General features: G+C 34.9%; 1 pseudogene across 1 annotated transcript; it reads right to left on the bottom strand.

The window, feature by feature from the left end:
* Positions 1 to 32: 32 nt before the first annotated feature.
* LOC311187544 (high mobility group protein B1-like) lies at positions 33 to 641 on the bottom strand (annotated as a pseudogene). The gene has a single exon. The product of its transcript is annotated as a high mobility group protein B1-like (transcript).
* Between the last annotated feature and the right edge of the window lie 22,074 nt (positions 642 to 22,715).

The following is a 22,715-nucleotide window of genomic DNA, read 5'->3' on the forward strand; positions in this document are numbered from 1 at the left end:
TGCCTATATAAATGAATGAATGAATGAATGAATGAATGAATGAATAAATAAATCTTTAAAAAATTCTGCATTATAACCAACTTATTCATCATCATCATCCTCTTCTCCATCTTATTCTTCCTCTTCCTTCTTTTTCTTTTTTTTTTCTACCTTGTTGACCCCTGTTTTGGCCACATCATTCTTTCCTTAACTCAATAGGCAACAATATCTTTTTGTATTTTTCCTTCAATTTAGCAGCAGTGTTTTTAAAAGGTTGTTTTTCATGTACAGCAGTGTTATTCCACATCTCTCCCAGTTTCTTTACAACATCACCAATGGATAGACCATGATGTTCTCCTTTGATTTTTGGGCAGTACTCAGGAAACAAGAAAAAGGAGGACTGTGGGGTGCCTTGAAATCCCCAACTTCTATTTTGTTTCCTTATTAAAGGGGGTATAAGTTTTAATTTCTCTTTTATAACAGGCCTTATCTGCCTTTGTCACTTCTTTAAACTTTCCTTTCTGTTTAGCAGATATGGTCTTCCACCTCTCTGAGTACTTCTTAGAAATATCTGAGCAGTTAACTGAAGCATCTGGGTGTTTCTTCTTGTCCTCCTCCTGGCAAGTTGGCACTCTCAGCTTCTTAGACTCTCCTTTTTCCATGTTTAATTATTTTTCCTCAGTAAGGCACTGAGTTGCCAAGTGCCTTCGGGCTCTCACTTGCCCCTGCACTGCCTCTATGGAGCTCTGTGTACTGTAATGACTGTGAGAGCAGGAGCCAGATGCAGCCTCCTCTCCTCTCTGTAACCCTAAACCATTTTTTGAGAACTGTGTAATACTATCAAAAGTTTTATAACAACCAAGCAAGAACATGTCATTCTCAAACCAGTAGGGGAGTTTTTTGGCTTTTTAATACACTCGTGCCCCATACCCTCCTAAGCTTGGTGAAAATCTTGATTTAGAGCAGCAGCATCCTTGTTTCCAGTTCCCTTCCAAAACTCAGAGGAAAAAAAAAACAGGCATATTTTTCAAATTATTGTGTACTGTCATACCTTCTGTGGGTGATAACAGACATTTTGCTCTCTCTCTTTCACAACTCAAACATGGGTGGAAACTTATGGACACTGTAAAAGCTGTAAAAGATCTGCAAATTCACTAATACCTGGGTTGTGGAACTACGGGTGATGACATAACACTGAATATCTGAGACCCAGAGGAGAAATTAGGATGAGTTTCTTTGGAGATTCAAAACATTCAAAATTAGTGATGAAGAGGTTTAGAAATCTGTGTATGACCAGATAAGTGTTCAATATACACCTGAGGAAAACTTAGTCTTTCACCTCACCTCAGACTGATCCCTGGCCTCAGAGTAAGTCTAGCTAGTTGGTTAAAAGCTGCCTTAGCACAGAACCAGTCTGGAACAGTAAAGAGTTTTCTTTCTGTTTATTTAATTTTGGGGTATTTTTATTTGTTTTATTTCTTCATTAGAGCTCCTAGCAGTCAAGGAAATCTCTGTCAAAATACTAACCAAACATGAGATAAAAGACAGAGATATTGATTAGCACACATTACTAGGAATAATTTTTTTACAAAAATCATTTGATAAAGTCTAAAAATAAATGGAATACTACAGCCTCAAACAATAAAACAACATTCAATAATGGGGAGGGAATCTAATTTTCAATTACTTCACTATAATAATCAAATGTCTGATTTTCAACAAAAAATTGCAAGATATAAAAAGAAACAAGGAAAATATGGTATATTCAAAGGAACAAAGTAAAGGCATAAAAATAATCTAGAAGGTAGTCTAGATGATGGACTTAATAAACAAAAACTTCAAAACAATTATATCAAATATAATTGAGTTAAATATAATTAAATAAAAACTAAAAGAAACCCATAAAATAATAAATTAACAAAATGGTAATATCAATATAATGATAAAAATTAAAAGGAGGAACCTTTATTATGTTGAAAATTGTAATGACTGAAATAAAATAAATCAAAGGAGTTCAACAGAAAATTTGAGTGGGGGCCTTCTCGGTGGCGCAGTAGTTGAGCACTGGGCTACAAAGCTGCCCGCAGCCTCTGCAGTGCCGGTTCAATCCCTGGCCACCAGTGAGGGTCCCACATGGCGCACAGAACTCTCCTGTTTTCTGCTGCTCCCCTCAGCAGTGTATTTTGTCAGTCTGCCTGTTCTGTTACCTGCACTGGCTCTAGTGAATTCTCTCACCCTCTCGCACTTCTGACTGTATCCAGTGCTTATATAAATAAACAAATAATTCTTAAAAAAAAAAAAGAAAATTTGAGTGGGAAGGAAAAAGAATCAGTGAACCTGAAGAAAGGACAACTGAAATGATCAAATCAGAAGAAGAAAGAATAAAAAAAAGAGGGACACCATCAATCCAACCAAAGTATATATTATGGCTGCCACAGAAGAACAGAGAAAGGAAAAGGAAAATAAATTATTCACAGAAAGACATATACCAGATGATGTCATCTAAATATGGATTATAGAAAAAAACAAAATAAAGGGTTTAATAAAACTAAAAACAAGTATCATCCTTAAAAATCTGACTTTCAGTGGCTTGGTCATGGGTGTGGCATGGTAGTATACAACTGAATGGTGCAATCTTATACCTCTAAATCATATACAATGCTGTAAACCAATGTCACCTCAATACAAAAAGAAATATTTATTAAAAACTACCAAAATATACAAATATACCAGTTCAATATACTAAAAAAAAATTCCAAATACAATAAACTAAAGACAAACACACAAAGATATATTACCAACAAATTGTTCCTAAGCAAACACAAACAGAGAATCTTGAAAACAAGAGAGGGGGCCTCCCTGGTGGTGCAGGGGTTAAAGATAGTGCTATCAAGTTATCACCAGCCACTGCAGCACAATTTCAATCCCCGGCTGGCCATGGAACAGCCCAAATGGTGCAGCAGACCTCTCTTGACTTGTCCGCTGCTCCCCTCAGAAGTGTGTTTCAATAGATCTGCCTGTTCTGCTCCCCAGCTCTCTGGTGAATCCTCTCACTGCCCACACCTTTGGCTTACACCCCAGTTCTTGTGTGAATAAATAAATAAATCCTAAAAAAAAAAGAAAACAACAAGAGAGAAGTGACTCATCACATACAAGGAATTCTCAATAAGATTATCAGTAAATTTATCATCAGAAATCTTGAAGACAGAAGTTAAAGGGATGATATATATTAAGTGCTGAAAGTGGGAAAGAAACTGTCAACTTAAAATAATACATCTGACAAAATTGTCCTTCAATTACATGTAATGTCAGGATGTTATATGTGATCTCCAATGTAACCAGAGTGAAATACATATAGACTATGAACAAAATTAAATGAGAAGGGGATCAAACTCTGTCACCACAGAAAATCACATGATTCAATATAAATGAATCTTGTAGGTGCTATACTAAAGAAAATAAGTGAGTCACACACACACACACATGCACACACACACACACACAAAAAAAAAACACCTGCATATGATTCTGCTTATATTAGTTATCTTAGAATGATGAAATTCATGAAGCTGTAAAGTGGAAAGGTGGCTATCAGGAAGTGGTGGTGGGGAGAGAATATAGAATTTCTGCTTAATAAAAATAGAATTTCAATATAAGAAGATGGAAATTGTCTAGAACTGGATGATTATGATGTGGGGAGTGAAAAAAAGGGGTGGACATACAATGAAACACAGTGTTGCGTTATTGGAGTTTTGATTATTGATGTGTGGTAATAAACATCTAAAGAGGTGCAGAATTATACCTCCCAATCATAGATAGTATTGTAAAACAACATTACCTCACTTAAAAAATCATTAAAATTAAAAAAATGGTAAATTTCATGCTTTGTATATCTTATTTTTTCCTCTTAACACTTTTATTTATTTATTTTTTTTATTTTTTAAATGATATTTGCTCCCACCCTCCCCATCAGATTGAGTCCCATGGAATTTCCTTCCACAAGGCACCTGTGCACCAATACCACATTCCCCTGTGCCCCTCCCTCACACCCTCTGATCCCTCTCCTTCCTCCTCCCCTGCAGTATGCCTCTGATTTATAATTGTCTGTTTTTGCTTTGTTGTGTTTTGTACTTTTATTATTTTTTACACTGATGTCTTATTTGGTTTACCTATATTCCTGTTATAAGTGAAAAAATCTTTGCACTAGATTCAACTGATAAGGGACTGATCACAATGATATACAAAGAACTCACATGGCTCAACAAAAACAAAATAAACAATCCAGTCAAGAAATGGGCAGAAGAACTTCAAAGACATTTCTCCAAAGAGGAAATGCAAATTGCCAACAGGCATATGAAAAAATGTCCAACATCTCTTATAATCAGGGAAATACAAAATAAAATCACAGTGAGATACCACCTTACACCATTAAGAATGGCACATATCAAAAAAACAAGCAACAGCACATGTTGGCGAGGATATGGTGAAAAAGGTTCTCTCCTACATTGCTGGTGGGAGTGTAAACTTGTCCAAACAATATGGAAAGCTACCTGGAGGTTCCTCAGTCTACTAAAAATGGAGCTAACATATGACCTGGCAATTCCACTACTAGGGATCTACACAAAGGACACAAAAACATTGTTTCAAAAGAACACCGGTACACCTACGTTTATTGCAGCACTATTTACAATAGGTAAAACCTGGAAACAACCCAAATGCCCAAATTGGATGACCGGATCAAGAAGATGTGGCATATATACACAATGGAATATTATTCAGCAATCAAAAAGATAAACTCATGACATTTACAGCAACGTGGATGGAGCTAGAAGGAATTATGCTCAGTGAAATAAGCCAGAAGGAAAAAGCTATGTATATTTTATCACAATGTTTTAAAGGGGAGAAATTGAAATATTAAGAGATAGGCAAAAAATAAAAAGCTGAATGATGTCATTACCAGTAAACAGACCTCACAACAATGCTAATGTCGGTTCTTCATGATGAGATGAAAATATGGTAGAAAATCAAATACATATAAAGATAGAAACTTCTCCAGTAAAAATATATAGGCAAATATAAAAGCATAATTTTATTCTTGATTGCAAACTACACTTTTTAGTTTCTACAGGATTTCAAACACATGCACAAAAATATATTGGAGGAAGGGGCAAAATGGTGGCAAAGTGGAGTTGAACGACTCATCTCCACACAAATACACAGCTAGGTTGCAACAGAACAAGGCCAAAAAATACCTTAATGAAAACCATATGACTGCAACACATCCTAGGAATAATATCAAAAGGAAAGAGACCCAGGTGTGCAACAGAAAAATAAACAAGCAAACAAATAAACAAACAAAATCAAACAGTCTGGCTAGACAAGTAGTATGAGTTCTGATAGCAAGGTGGGTCCAGAGAAGAGCAAAGTAGGCGAGGCCCAGCCTTGCACAAGAAAAAACTTTCACAGACATAAACAGGCTCCATGGTGGGAACGAGGGACAAATATTGGCAGACACTAACATAGCTCACCTGGCACCCCTGATTGGGAACATTTGAGGAGCCAACCCAATGAACACATCACTGACATTGGCAGGGTCTTGGTGGGATCCACAATGAGGCACAAATGATGAACCACCCCAGTAAACATCTCACCAACAAAAGTGTGGCCCCAGCAGTATCCATGAGCAGGTGTGAAGAAGGGACCAATCTCCACTAGCACCCTTCCTGAAGCAGAGAAATGGAAGAAAACAAAGAACACACAGAAAAGCTTATCCAAGATATATAAGAAATCTCAGAAAAACAGAATTTCCAGAGAAATTAAATCAACAAACAGATAATCACAATTGAGGCTTTAAATAAGAAAATAACTGAGAAAAATTTTGTTAAAAGATCAATTTATGAGACAAAAATTCTGGAGGAATTCCTTTCCCTGAATAAAGGAAATAAAAGTATAATGAATATCTAAAGAGAGAGTAGACAGAAAAGGGAAGAGAGAGTGTGTTTCAAGAAATAATAGAAACAAATTCTCTGAACCTGGAGAAGGAACTAAATCTATATGTCTATGCAGCTGAAAGAACACCACGGTATATAAGCAGAATGGAGACTACACTAAGATACATAGAAGTGAATCTTCTGAGAGTTTAAAAAAGATAGAAGACAGAATATTGATGATGCTAGGGGGGGATAAGCAGAAAATTATAAAGGAAACCCGATCAGAATCACATCAGATATCTCTGAAGAAACACTACAGATAAGGACATAATGAAAAGATGCGATAAAATACCTAAAAATTATAAATCAGAATTAATTAATGTATTCAGGAAAACTCAACTTCAGATATAAAGGAGAAAGAAAGGCATTTTCAGAGAAACAGAAGTTGAAAGAGCATGTAAATACTAGACACCCTACTTCTAAAAATGGAAGTTTTATATCTAAAGTGAAGACAAAAATGTACATAAAGAGAAAACAGACATCAGAGAAAACACATATGTAGTAGGAGACTTCAACACATCACTATCAACAATGGATAGATCAATGAGATGAAAAATAAGTAAGGACACTAAATCTCTAAATAAGGATCTAGAGCTCATGTGCTTAACAGACATCTATAGAACACAGCACCCAAAAAAATCTGAGTACACATTTTTCTCAAGTACACACAGATAATTCTCCAGGATCATTTGCATACTGGGACAAAAGAAAAACATCAACAAACAACCAAGATTGAAATCATATCAAATATATTATCTCGCCATGAAGGCTTCAAACTAGAAATAAACCATAAAAAGAAGGAAAGGATATCTCCTAACTCATGGAGATTGAAACCCACACTACTGAAAGAGAACTGGACTAATGAGGAGATCAAAGAAGAAATTAAAAAATACTTTGAGTTGAATGACAAGGAGGAAAACAATTTCCTAAATGTATGTGATGCACCAAAAACAGTAAAAAGAGGGAAATATATTGCAATAGAGGCTCACATCAAGAAACAAGAAAGAACTCAAAGAAACAACCTAATCTCAGAGCTCAAAGAACTAGAAAAAGAACAACAAAAAACCCCCAAAACCAGTAGAAGAAAAGAAATAATAAAAATCAAAGCAGAATTAAAAGAAATCGAAACTAAAAAAAAAAAAAAAATCCAAAAGATCAATGAAACAGAAAGCTGGTTCTTCTAAAAAATAAATAAAATAGACAAACCACTAACCAGGCTCACGAAGGAAAAACGGGAGAAAGCACAAATAAATAGGATCACAAATGACAGAGGAGAAATCACAATAGACACAGCAGAAATCAAAAGAATAATCAGAAACTGCTATGAACAGTTATATGCAAACAAGTTCAAAAATCTAGAAGAGATGGACACATTCCTACAATTCTACAATCACCCAAAGCTAGACAAAGAAGTAATAGAACACCTAAACAAACCAATTTCAAGCAGTGAAATTGAAATGGTAATCAAAAACCTCCCCAAAAACAAAAGCCCAGGACCTGACGGATTTACAAATGAATTCAACCAAACCTTCAGAAACGAACTAGTGCCTATCCTTCACAAACTCAAAAACTTTAGAAGGAAGGGATAATACCAAACATGATCTATGAAGCCAACATTTCACTAATACCAAAACCGAACAAGGACAACACAAAAAAAGAAAACCACAGGCAAATCTCTCTAATGTACACGGATGTAAAAATCCTCAATAAAAATTCAGCTATCATAATCCAACACTGTATCCTCAAGATAATTCACCACGACCAAGTGGGATTTATTCCAGGGACACAAGGATGGTTCAATATCCGAAAATCAATCAATGGTATCCAACACATGCACAACAAGCAATATAAAAACCATATGATAAATCAATAGATGATGAGAGAGCTTTCTACAAAGTACAACATGCATTTATGCTAAAGGCCCTTGAAATTCTCAGGATACAAGGAACATACCTCAACATCATAAAAGCCATATATGACAAGGCCATAGCCAGAATCATTCTCAATGGCAAAAACCTGAAAGCATTTCCATTAAGATCTGAAACAAGACAAGGATGTCCACTCTCACCACTGCTTTTCAATATAATACTGGAAGTCCTAGCCAGAGCAATAAGACAAGAGAAAGACATACAAGGAATCCAAATATCCAGATAGAGAAGGAAGAATTTAAACTATCACTATTCGCAGATGATATGATAATAAACATAGAGAACCCCAAATACTCCACAGAAAAACTAATTCAACTAATATATCAGTTTAGTAAAGTGGCAGGATACAAAATCAACATGCAAAATTAGTAGCCTTCCTATACACAAACAATAAATTGAAGAAGAAGAAATTAAAAAAAAGATCCCTTTTTTTATTGAAACAAAAAAACCACAAATATTTGGGGATAAATGTAACAAAAGAGCTCAAGGACCTATACAAAGAAAACTATACAACACTATTAAAAGAAATAGAAGAAGACAGAAAGAAGTGGAAAGACATTCCCCTGTTTATGAATGGGAAGAATTAACATGATCAAAATGGACATCTTACCAAAAGCAATTTATAGATTCAATGCTCAATGACATTCTTCAAATATATACAACAATTATTGATGAAATTAATATGGAATCACCAAAAACCCTGAATAACCAAATATCTCCTAAAAAAAAAAGAGAAGGGAATGGAGGCATCATGCTGCAGACTTCAAACTGTACTACAAGTCCATAATCATCAAAACTGCATGGCTTTGGAACAAGAATAGACACACTGACCAACAGAACTGAATAGAAAATCTAGAAATAAACCCACAGATTTATGGTCAACTAATCTTTGACAAAGGAGCAAAGAATATGCACTGGAGCAAAGAAAGTTTGTTCAATAAATGGTGCTGGGAAATTTGGGTCACTGCAAAAGAATGAAACTTGACTACTCCCTCACATCATGCACAAAAAACAACTCAAAATGTATTAAAGAACTAGACATAAGACCTGAAACCATAAAATATATAGAGGAGAATATAGGCGAAACACTACATGACATGCAACTCAAGACATCTTTGTAGACACATCACGCAAAACAGTGATAATGAAGGTAAAGAGAAACAGCTGAGACTATATTAAATTAAAGAGCTTCTGCACAGCAAAAGAGACAATAACCAAAACAAAGAGAAACCCGACCGACTGGGAGAAAATTTTTGCACACACTAATGATAAAGGACTGATCTCAAAAATCTGCAAAGAGCTGATGAGACTCAACAAAAACAAAGAAAATAATCCATTCAAAAATGGGCAGAAGAGCTAAAAAGAAACTTCTCCAAGAAGAAATGCAAATGGCCAACAGGCATATGTAAAATGTTCAACATCACTTGTAATCAGGGAAATGCAAATCAAAACTACAATTAGATACCATCTTACACCAGTGAGAATGGCCCATATTAAAAAAAAAAAAAAAACTAGCAACAACAGATTTTGGCAAGGTTGTGGAGAAAAAGGAACTCTCCTGCACTGCTGGTGGGAGTGCAAACTGGTCCAGCCACTATGGAGAGCTGTGTGGAGATTTTTTGACCTATTAAATATAGAACTTCCATATGATCCAGCAATTCCTCTCCTAGGTATTTACCCAAAGGCCACAGAAACAGTAATTCCAAAGGGCTTGTGCACCCCTAGGTTTATAGCAGTACTATTTACAATAGCTAAGCTATGGAAGAAACCCAAATGCCCAAAAATAGATGACTGGATCAAGAAGATGTGGTACATATACACAATGGAATATTACTCAGCAATCAAAAGAGATACACACTTGCAGTTTTCAGCAACACTGATGGAGATAGAAGGAATCATGCTCAGCAAAATACATCAGATAGAAAAAGAAAAATACCGGATGGTCTTACTCATAGCAAGAATTTAGAAAACCTAAATAAGGGACCAGGAAAAAGACTAATGCAAAGTAAATATCAAAATCAACAAGCAACTATAAACCAGAGACACACTATAGGGCGGTGTTGGGGAGAGGAAAGATTAGTGTCAAAATAAGGGGTGTGCAATTGTATTGGGAATATAACCCAAATGAAAATGCATACATTGTGCAAAAATTTAAAATGATGTAAGAATTATATAACATAAAATATTAAAAAATGTTCATGAAGAACTGAACAAGGAAATAGAAACAGAAAATTAAGGAAATTGCAACTTTCTTGTATCAATTATTATTCTGAATGTGAAAGGACTGAACTCACAAAGACACAGTTTTTGGTTGGATTACAGAAGAAAATTCAAATTTATGCTGTCTGCAGGAAGTGTACCTGAACTCCAAAGTTAAACACAGGATCAGAACATAAGTTTGTATAACAATCCTTGCAGTTAAAGGTACCAAAGCAATGTAAGGATGGCCATACTATATCAGATAAAATAAATTTGCAAGTATAAAACATTAATGAGACAAAGATGGATACTACATAATGATTAAGGACACGGTATATCATGAAGATTAAGGGCACAGTATATCATAAAACTCATTAATGTATACTCACCAAACTAAGGAACAAGAAAATATATAAAGCAATTATCATCAAATCTGAAAGCTGACATGAAATAAACATATTCATAGTGGGGCCATGATCAACCAGCTGGACAGAGCAATCAGATATACAGATCAATGAGACAGAAAATAAATATGGACAAAATAAACTTAAAGTATCACATGGCATGGAGTATGTGTGTGTGTGTACACATACACACACACACAAACACACACTTATATTATATTATGTATAATATTATTATATTATATGTGATAATAATATTGTTATTTTATATATTATATATTACATATGCAATATGATATTATAAAATATAATAACATATAATATATGTCTCCTAGATTGACCAAATATTGGGTCACAAGACATGCATCAACAAATTCATGAAGACTGAAATTTTACCAAGCACCTTCTCTGACATTTAAGGTATGAAACTAGAAGTTAACCTCAAAGGTAAATGACAAAACACCTAATATATGGAAACTGAACAACACATTGCTATATAAGGAAGTCAAAGAATAAATTAAAATAAAATAAAATAATATAAATCCTTGAGACAAATCACAATGAGGACACAATCTTCCAGAACTTATTGGACATGGCAAAAGTAGTACTAAGAAGGAATTGCATAACAATACAGGTCCACACATCAAGAAACAAGAAAGAGCTTACTGGGGCCTCCGTGATGGCACAGTGGGTTGAACGCCATGCTGTGAAGGTGTCTTCACCCTCTGCAACAAAGGTTCAATTCCAGGCCGGCCAGGGAGAAATCCACATGGCGCGGCAGACCTCTCCTGCCTCAACTGCTGCTCCCCTTAGCAATGTTTTCTGTCCATTTGCCTGTTCTGCTCCCCACTCTGTCTCTGGTGAATTCTCTCACCCTCCCATGCCCCTGACTGTACTCCAGTTCTTATATAAATAAATAAATCTTAGGAAAAAAAGGAAAAGCTTACCTATTACCTCAAGAACTAGAAAAAGAAGAATAAACAAAAGTCAATAGATATAAACAAAAAATAGCGCAGAAATAAATGAAATGAAAATGAAAGACATTCCAAATGATTAATGGAACCAAATGCTGGTTCACCTAAAAAATTAAAAATAAACAAACTTCTAGAATGGTTCACAAATAAAATAGGGAAAACAATCAAGATCAGAAATGATAGAAATGAAGTTACAAAAGACATAAAAATTCAGAGAATACTAATAATATTTATATGCTAGTAAGTGCAGTAACTTAGAAAAGACAAATAAATTATTAGAATTATACAACATCCAAGCATGAATGCAAAAGAAATAGAAAATCTAAATAGTTAAATCACAAAGAAATTGAAACAGTAATCAAAACTCTTTCCAAAAATAAAAGTCCAGATAGATGGCTTCACAAGTGGCTTCTACCAAATCTTCAAAGACAAATGAATACCAATCCTGCTCACACTCTATCAAAAAACTGAGTAGGAAAGAATAAATTCACATTTTATGAGCCAACATCATGCTAATGCCAGAACCAAACAAAGACAACACAAGGAAAGAAAACTACAGATGAAACTTTAACAAACACTGAAGCAAAAATCCTAAAAGAAATATTAGCAAACTGAATCCAACAATGCTAAAGGGATTATGCACGATGATAAATGAGATTTATACCAGGGACACAAGGATGTTTGTACATACCAAAATCAATCAACATAATTCACCACATCAATACAAGGAAACATAAAAATATATTATCATATTGAAAATGGTAAGAAATCTTTTGATACAATGCAATATCCATTTATTATGAAAAACCTGAAACTATTAGGTATAAATGGAATTTATCTCAATGTATTAAAATTAAAACTAATATGTTATACATGAATAGGATGTCCACTTTCACCACTATTATTCAACATACTATTGGAAGACCTAGCAATAACAATTAGGAAAGAGAAGTATCTAATGGCAATCAAAAGAGGCAAAGAAGTATAAATATCATTTATTCCAGATGATATGATATATATAGAGAACCCTGAAGACTCCACTAACAATTAAAACAATAAATCAGTTCAGCAAAGTGGCATGTTACAACAGCAATACACAAAACTCAGTAGCCTACTTATAAGCAATGTTCTAGAAGAGGAAGAAATTAAGAAAGCAGTCCTATTTATAGTTACATCAAAGAAAATTAAATTCCAAAAGGAATCATAACAAAGGAAGTGAAGGACCTATACAAGAAAACTATAAGATACTGTTAAAAGAAATAGAAGACACAAAGAAATGAAAAGATATTCCCTGCTCATGGATTGGAAGAGTTAACATTATCAAAATGGCCACCCTACCCACAGCTATATACAGATTCAATGCAATCCTTATCAAAGTTTCAATGGTATTCTTCACTGAAATCAAACAAACACTAAAGAACTGCAAAAGAAACTGAATAACAAAGCAGTTCTGACAACAAAAGAGAAATAATGGAGGCATAACACTTTCAGACATCAATCTATACTACACTGGTAATAATCAAATTAATAAGGTCTAGAACAAAAGCAAACAGACTAATGAAACATAATTTGGAGTCCAGAAATAAACCCACATCTGTATAGTCAGGTAATCTATGACAAAATTGATAAGAACATACAATATATTAAGGAAAACATGTTCAATAAGTGATTCTGAGAAAACCGGAGAGCCACATGTCAAAGGGAAAAAAAAATTAGACCACTCTCTCATACCATACACAAAACTGAATTCAAAGTGGATAAAAGACTTGTATGTAAGACCTAACACCATGAAATATGTAAAAACTAAGCAAAGGCAAAACACTCCACACATAGGCTGCAGAAATGTCTTTGGGGATTTGTCTTCAGCAGAATAGAAAAAAAAAAATGAGAGGGAGAGAATATAAACAGTTTAGACTATATTAATAACAATTTTTCTGCACAACAAAGAGTCACTAAAACAAAGTCACCTTACTAAATGGGACAAAATATTTGCACACTAATCACTAAACAAGGAATTGAAATCAAAGATCCCCCCCAAAAATACAATTCAACAAAAATAAAACAAAGAACCAAATCAAAAATTGGACAGAAATGCTAAAGAAGTACTTCTCCAAGGAAGACATACAAATAATTGATAAGCACATGAAAAAATGGTCATCACTTATCATCAGAGAAATGCAAATCAAAACCACAATGAGATTCCACATGATACCTGTGAAAATGGTTCATATCAAATATCAAAAAGACCAAAATCAACAAGTGGTTGGTGAGAATGTGGAGAAAAAGGAATGCTTGCACTTTTGGTGGGAATGTAGACTGGTCCAGCCCCTATGGAAATCAGTATGGAGGTTTCTCAAATCATTAATATACACAAAACTATACACATAATTTACACAAAAGGAAATGGGAAAGGCATCAAGATATGTCATTGCAAAAAAATTCAATCTGTGACACAATGGTGTGAGAGATAACAAGTTTTATGACACAGGAAAAATAGTAAAATGCAAAAGGAAATTCTTCTCTATCAGTAATTTACTTGTAGGTGGATGCAATTATCCCATCAAAAGCCTATATTGGCAGAACAGAATTTTAAACCACATGATCCAACTATATTATACACAACAGTCTTGTACTGATGTAGAAAGTAAAGATTGAAAGTGAATGGATGAAAAAGACGTTTCATGTGAAATTGAACCAAAGGAGAGCTGGGATGACCATGCTAATATCAGACAGAATAGAATTCATGCCAATATTTGTCACAAGACAAAGAAAGGCATTGTATATCAATAAAATGGTCAATTAACCAAGAAGATACAACATATCTAAGCATATATATATGCAATAAAATATGTACAACAAAATGTATAAACTGAAAATTTTGAAAGGAGAAATAGACAGTTCTGCAATAAATGTGGGATACTTCCATGCATTATTTTCAGTAGTGGATAGAAAAACACACAGAAGACCAATAAGAAAATAAAGGACTTGGACAATATCAAAAACCAATTAGACTTCAAATATATATATATATATATATATATATATATATATGACTTTATATACATATACATATACATATATATATATATATATATCCACCACCAGCAGCAAAATACAATATTTTAGGACAGAAAACAAGTCTCGATCAATTTTAAAAGAAGGAAATTATATAAATTATGATCTCTAATCATGTTTTGAAGCTAACCTGAGTAACAGAAGGAAAACTATGAAATTCACAAATATTTGGAAATTAAAGACTTACATGTTAAGTCAAAGAAAAAAATCAACAAATACCATGAGAGGTTGGAGGCCTGCAACCCCACACCCCCATTGGAACTGAATAAAGGCAGATGGAGGGCTCCAAAATAAAGGTGAACAGTGGGCCCCAGGAAAGCACAGCCCAGAATATTTGAGGCTGAAACCCAGGGGCCCTATTGCGGAACTGTGTGAAAGCAGAGGTAGGGGTCTGAAACTAAGGTTAAAAATTGCACATGGGGGCCTCCCTGGTGGCACAAGGGATTAAGCACCGCACTGTGACGCAGTCAGCAGCCTCTGCAGTGCAAGTTCAATCCCTGGCCAGCCAGAGAGAGAACCAAATGATGCGGCAGAACTCTTCTATCTCCCCGCTGCTCCCCTCAGCAGTGTGTTTCAGTCAGTCTGCCTGTTCTGTTCCCCACACTGTCTCTGGTGAATCCTCTCACCCCCCCACACCTCTGCCCTGTACCCCAGCTTTGGTATGGACAAATAAATAAATCTTTTAAAAAATTGCATATAGGGGAAATACCAGCAGCAAATAGAGACTCGGTGATCTTCAGGGATCAGGCCCATCAATGTATTCGTAGCATCACTGTCCTTGTGGAGTCTGGTTTGACAGCACCAAACTCGATCTTGCCAGTAGTCTCCAACATTCCAGTAGGCACCCTGAAGAGATGCCTGCTAGTAAGAGTGGCCCAGTGGCCCAGCACTTAGAACAGATTCAGGAAAAAAAAAAAAAAAACAGGGAGAAGGAAAAATACAAATAATCAAGCAATATCTCAATATCTCTGGGGAAGGGCACACAACAAAAGAAAATCAGCACCCAGAATTCAAGAACAATAGTATGGAAGAACTTCTCTGCCTGAGATAGAGAATTTGGAGTTACCATGATTAAAAAACATAAAGAAGATGAAAAGGAACAGAATGACATGAGAAATATAATTAATGTGCCAAAGAATGAAATGGCGTCTTTAAAGAAGGAAATGAAGGAAACACAGGATATTAAAAGATTAATGAATTAGCTAAGGGACTCTAAGGAAGAATAAAAAAAAATCATAACTTATGAAATGGAAGAATGAATCCACACTCTCAAACAAACGGATATGAAAATAACCAAAAAAGACAAGTACAAAGGAAAAAGTGTGAAGAAACACTTTGAGAACTACCTGACACCATGAGGAAAGGAAATATAAGAGTTATAGGAATCCCAAAAGGTAAGGAGAGAGTAAAAGGAACCAAGAAACTATTCAAATAGATAATCAAAGAGAACTTACCAAGCATGAAGGAGATAAATATAGAAATACAGGAAGCTAGAAGAACACTAAAGGACAATGAAAGGAAAACTACAGCAAGACACATCATAGTAAAGGTTCCAAGAGTCCAAGACAAGGGAAAATAATGAAGATGATGAGAGGGAAGAAACAGATAACTTTTAAAGGAAAACCAATCAGGCTAACATCAGACTTCTCCAAAGAAAGACTATGGACAAGAAGAGAATGGAGGGACATATTTAACAAACTCCAAGTTAACAAATGCCAACCAATAATAATTTACCCCGCAATGCTCTCCTTCCTCTATGAAGGAAAAATAAGGAAGTTCTCAGACAAACAGAATGTCCAGATATTCATTACTGCTAAACACTAACTCAAAAAAATATTACTAGAAGCCCTAAAGCTAAAACCAAGAAAGGAATGAACGGGAGGAAGAGAAGAAGTTAAGGAATATTATCACTAAAAGACTAACAAAATGACAAATACAGAGGTCAACATATAAATGTTAACTCTAATGTAAATGGACTAAACTCATCAGTAAAAAGACACAGAGTAGCAAACTGGCTTCAGAAACAAAATACAACCTGTTTGCTGTCTCCAGGAAACACATTTAACTACACAAGATAAACATAGACTGTAAGTAAAAATTGGGAAAAAATTCATACAAGCAAATGGATAAAAAAACAGCTATACTTATATCAGATAAAATAGGCTTCAAAGCAAAAAGAGATATAGACACTCACTCCATAATGATTGAGGGGAAAATAGATCACAAAAACATAACACTCATCAACATATACTCACCAAATGAAGGAGCATCAGAATATAGAGAAAAAAATATTATCATAATGGAAAACAGACATCAGAGAAAACACATATGTAGTAGGAGCCTTCAACACCACTCTCAACAATTGATAGATCAATGAGTCAAAAAATAAGTAAGGTACTAATGTTGTAAATAAGGATCTAGACCTCATGGATTTAACAGATATCAATAGAACACTGCACACCAAAAAATCTGAACACATTTTTCTCAAGCACACATGGATCATTCTCCAGGATCGATCACATATTTGGACACAAGACAAACATCAAAAGATACACTAAGATTGAAATCCTACCAACTATCTTCTCTGAACATGAAGGCATCAAACTAGAAATGAACCACAAAAAGAAGGCAAGAAAATCCCCTACCTCATGGAGAATGAAACCCACACTACTGGAAGACCACTGGATTAATGAGGAGATGAAACAAAACATTAAAACATACTTTGAGTTGAATGACAATGAAGACACAAATTTCCAGAATGTATGTGATGCAGCAAAAACAATAAGAGGAAAATACATAGCAATACAAGCTCACACCAAGAAACAAGAAAGAACTCAAAGAAACAACCTAATCTCACACCTCAAAGAATAGAAAAATAACAACAAAAACCCCTAAAACCAGTAGAGGAAAGGAAATGATAAAAAATCAGCAGAAACAAATGAAATAGATATTTAAAAAACAATCAAAAAATTAATAAAACCAAAATTGGTTCTTCAAAAAATAAACAAAATAGACAAACCCCAAGCCAGGCTCACAAAGAAAAAAAAAAAGGAGAAAGCACAAATAAATAGGATCAGATCACAAATGACAGAGGAGAAATCACAACGGACACAGCAGAAATCAAAAGAATAATCAGAAACTGCTATGAGTAGTTATACGCAAAGAAGTTGAACAATCTAGAAGGGATGGACAAATTCCTACAATTTTATAAACACCCAATGCTAGACAAAGAGGAAATATAAGATCTAAATAGATAAATTACAAGCAGTGAAATTGAAATGGTAATCAAAACCTTCCCCAAAAACAAAAACCCAGGACCAGATGGATTTACAAATGAATCCTACCAAAGATTCAGAAATGAACTAGTGCTTATCCTACACAAATACTTTCAAAAAATTGAGAAGGAAGGGATAATACCAAACACGTTCTATATAGCCAACATACACTAATATCTAAACCGAACAAGGAAAACACAAAAACGAAAACTATAGTCCAATCTTTCTAATGAACACTGATGCAAAAATCCTCAATAAAATTTTAGCTAACAGAATCCAACAGTGTATCCATAGGATAATTCACCATGACCAAGTTGGATTTATTCCAGGGACACAATGATGGTTCAACATCGGAAAATCAATCCATGTAATCCAACATCAACAAAAAGAGATGTAAAAACCATGTCATTATATTAATTGATGCTGAGAAAGATTTTGACAAAGTACAACATCCATCTAAGTTAAAGGCCCTTGAAATTCTTGGGATACAAGGGATAAATCTCAACATCATAAAGGCCATATATGAAAATCCCATAGCCAATATCATTCTCAATGGTGAAAAATTTAAAGCATTTCCATTAAGATCTGGAACAAGACAAGGATGTCCACTCTCACCACTGCTTTTCTATACAGTACTGAATGTCCTAGCCAGAGCAATAAGGCAAGAGAAAGACATATGAGGAATACAAATATGGAAGGAAGAAGTCAAGCTATCACTATTCGCAGATGATATGATAACATACATAGAGAATCCTCAAAACTCCACAAAAATCTAATCAAATTAATCAACCAGTTTAGTAAAGTAGCAGGGTACAAAATTAACACACAAAAATTAGTAGCCTTCCTACATACAAACAACAAATCTGAAGAAGAAGAAATAAAGAAAACCATCACTTTTATTATTGAAACAAAAAAAAAAATCAAATACTTGGGAATAAACATAACAAAAGAGGTAAAGGACCTAAACCAAGAAAACCATAAAATAATTTAAAAGAAATGAAGGAAGACACAAAGAAATGGGAAGCCATCCCCTTCTCATAGATTGGAAGAATTAACAATATTGGGCCTCCCTGGTGGTGCAGGGGTTAAGTCACAACTTATGGAGCAATCTGCAGCCACTGCAGCATGAGTTTGATCCCCAGCCAGGGAGCAACCCACCTGGCTCAACAGACCTCTCCTGACTCACCTGCTGCTCCCCTCATCAGTGTATTTCAGTTAATCTACCTTTTCTGTTCCCCGCTCTGTCTCTGATGAATCCTCTCACCTGTCCATATCTCTAGCCTATACCCCCAGGTCTTGCATGCATAAATAAATAAATCTTTAAAAAAAGAATTAATAGTATCAAAATGACCATCTTACCAAAAGCAATTTACAGATTCAATGTTATTCCAATAAAACTTTCAATGACATTCTTCAAAGAAATAGAACAAATATTGATGAAATTTATATTGAGCCACCAAAAACCCTGAATAGCCAAAGCTCTCCAGAGAAAAAGAGGGAATGGAGGTATTCCATGCCCAGAGTTCAAACTATACTACAAAACAATAATAACCAAAACTGCAAGGCATTGCAACAAGAACACACACAAACCAATGGAACCAAATAGAAAATCTGGAAATATATCCACTAATTTACATTGAACTAATCTTGGGCAAAGGAGTAAAGCATATGCAATGGAGAAAAGAAAGTCTGTTCAATAAATGGGGCTGGAAAAACTGGGCTGCTAAATGCAAAAGAACGAAGCTTGACCACGACCTCACACCATGTAAAAGAAATAACTCAAAATTGATTAAAGAACTAGACATAAGAACTGAAATCATAAAATATATGGAAGAAAACATAGGCTAAAAGCTACATCACGTATAACTTGGCAACATCTTTAAAGACACATTATCCAAAGCAGTGATAGTGAAAGAAAAGGATAAACAGCTGGAACTACATCAAATTAAAGAGCTGCTTTACAGCAAAACATATATTAACCAAAACAAAGAGACAACCCACTGATTACAGAAAATAATTTGCACACTATAGTAATGATAGGGGCTGATCACAAAAATCTACAAAATGATGATGAGACTCAACAAAAACAAAGTAAATAACCCAGTCAAAAAATGGGCAGAAGGGCCTCCCCGGTGGCGCAGCGGTTGAGCGCTGGGTTGCGAAGCTGCCCGCAGCCTCTGCAGCGCCGGTTCGATTCCTGGCTGCTCCCCGGCCACCAGAGGAGGGTCCCACATGGCGCGCAGACCTCTCCTGCCGCCCGCTGCTCCCCTCAGCAGTGTACTTCGGTCCTTCTGCCTGCTCTGCTCCCTGCTCTGGCTCTGGTGAATTCTCTCACCCTCCCGCGCTTCTGACTGTACCCAGTGCATGTATAAACAAAACAAACGAACAAACAAATAAATAAATAAATAAAACATGCCTCTATTAAAAAAAAAAAAAAAAAAAAATGGGCAGAAGACCTAAAAAGAAACATCTTCCAAAGAGGAAACTTAAATGTCCAACAGGCATATGAAAAAATGGTCAACATCACTTGAAATCCGGGAGATGCAAATCAAAACCATAATGAGATACCATCTTACACCTGTGAGAATGGCACATTTTAACAAAACTAGCAACAACAAATGTTGGTGAGGATGTGGAGAAAAAGGAACTCTACTACACTGCATGTTGGAGTGCAAACAGGTGCAACCACTATGGAAAGCTGTGTGGAGGTTCCTCAATATGCTGAAAATGGAGCTTCCATATGATCCAGCAATTCCCCTCTTAGGTATCTACCCAAAGGACACAAAAGCACTGATTTAAAAGGACAACTGCACCTCAATGTTTCTTGCAGCACTATTTACAGAAGAAAAGCTATGGAAGCAACTCAAATACCCAAAAATAGATGACTGGATCAAAAAATATGGTACATATACCCATGTAATATTACTCAGCAATCAAAAAAGATAAACTCATGCCATTTGCTGCAACATGGATGGAGGTGCAAGGGATCATCCTCAGTGAAATAATCCAGAAAGAAAAAGAAAAATACCATATGGACTCACTTATTGCAAGAATGTAGAGGATCCAAATAAGGATCAGGAAAAAAATAATTATAATATAGTAAAAATTAAAATCATCAGGCAACTGTAAATCAGAGACATACTTGGGGGGGAGAATCAAACCAAGGGTTGGACGAGCACAAGGGACCATGGTGGTACTTCATGGGTGAATAGGTGGTGGGAATTTTATGGGGACTTGAACCAAGATGAAAATGCATACATTGTACAAAAATGACAAATTATGTATATATACATATAATGATTTTTAAAAATTCTGTCATAAAAATAGATAGAACTCATATAAATACAGTAAAAATGAAAGAGAATTTATTATAAAGTATGCCTCAAAAAGAAAGGATGGAATGTTACTGTTATGGACAATTATATGTGAATAAATTGGATAACCTGGAAGAAATAAATTCCTAGAAGCATTCAACCTACCAGTATTGAATCAGAAAAATAATAGAAAGCCTGAATAGACAAAAAATAAACAACAAATGAAGAGAATGAAGTAGTAATCAAAAATAGTCCGACAAATAAATATTCAGGATCAGATGCCATCATGGCCAAAATCCAACAAACATCAAAACAAAAACTAAAACCAATCCTCTCAAACTGTTCCAATAAATAGAAGTAGAGAGAATATGTCCAACTCATTTTATTAAGCCAGCATCAACTTAGAACAAAGGCCAGACAATGACATTAAAAGAAAACTAAAGGCCAGTATTTCTAATGCACATAGATGCAAAAATCCCATATAAAATACTAGTAAACCAAATCAAGAGCTTGTCAAAAGGTTATGTACCATGACAAAGTGGGATTTATCACTGAGATGTATGGTTGATCTAACATATGCAAATCAATCAAAATTATATATTTACTATATTAACAAAATTAAACATAAAACCCACATGATCCTATCAATAGATGTAGAAAAACCATTTAACCAAAATTCAGCATTCATTCATGATAAATTTTTTTAGCAAAATATGTAGAAAAGGCTGGTTTCTCAACATAATAAAGATCATTTGTGAAAAGATGAGAGTTACCATGATCAATGGGGGAAAACAGAAATTTTCTTTTAACATCTGATACAAAACACTATTTTTATTCAACGTAAAACATAAGTAATAGAAAGAACAATCAGACAAAAAAAATAAATAGGGCCTCCCCGGTGGCGCAGCGGTTGAGCGCTGGGTTGCAAAGCTGGCTGCAGCCTCTGTAGCTCTGGTTCTATCCCAGGCAGCCTCTATCCCAGGCCAGTGGGCGAGGTTCCCACATGGCGTGCAGACCTCTCCTGCCACCCACTGCTCCCCTCAGCACTGTACTTCGTCAGTCAGCCTGCTCTGCTCTCAGCTCTGTCGCTGGTGAATTCCCTCCCGCACTTCTGAATGTACCCAGTGCTTGTATAAATAAATAAATAAATATTTTTAAAAAAAGAAAAGAAAAATAAATAAAATTTTAGTCAGAGAGTAATTTGTAAAATTAGTTGTTTGCAGATGATGAAATCATGTATGCAGGTAAACCTGGAGTCTACACACACACACACACACACACACACACACACAAATACCAAAACTAATGAATCAATTCAACAAGTTGAATAATACAAAATCTAGAAAAAATCACTTTTCTTTACACCAAAAATAACCTATCCAAAAGTGAAATCAAGCAAAAACTCATATTTAGAATATGATTTAAAATAATAAAATACATAGGGTTGATCTTAGCCAAATAGATAAAATATATGTACACTGAAAACTATAAAACATTGATTAAGGTGATGGCACAATAAATGAAGAAACAGCAGATTTTCATGGATTAAAAGAACCTCATTAAAATGTCCATACATC

Source organism: Talpa europaea (assembly GCF_964194135.1).
Source record: "Talpa europaea genome assembly, chromosome: X".
Lineage (NCBI taxonomy): Eukaryota > Metazoa > Chordata > Mammalia > Eulipotyphla > Talpidae > Talpa > Talpa europaea.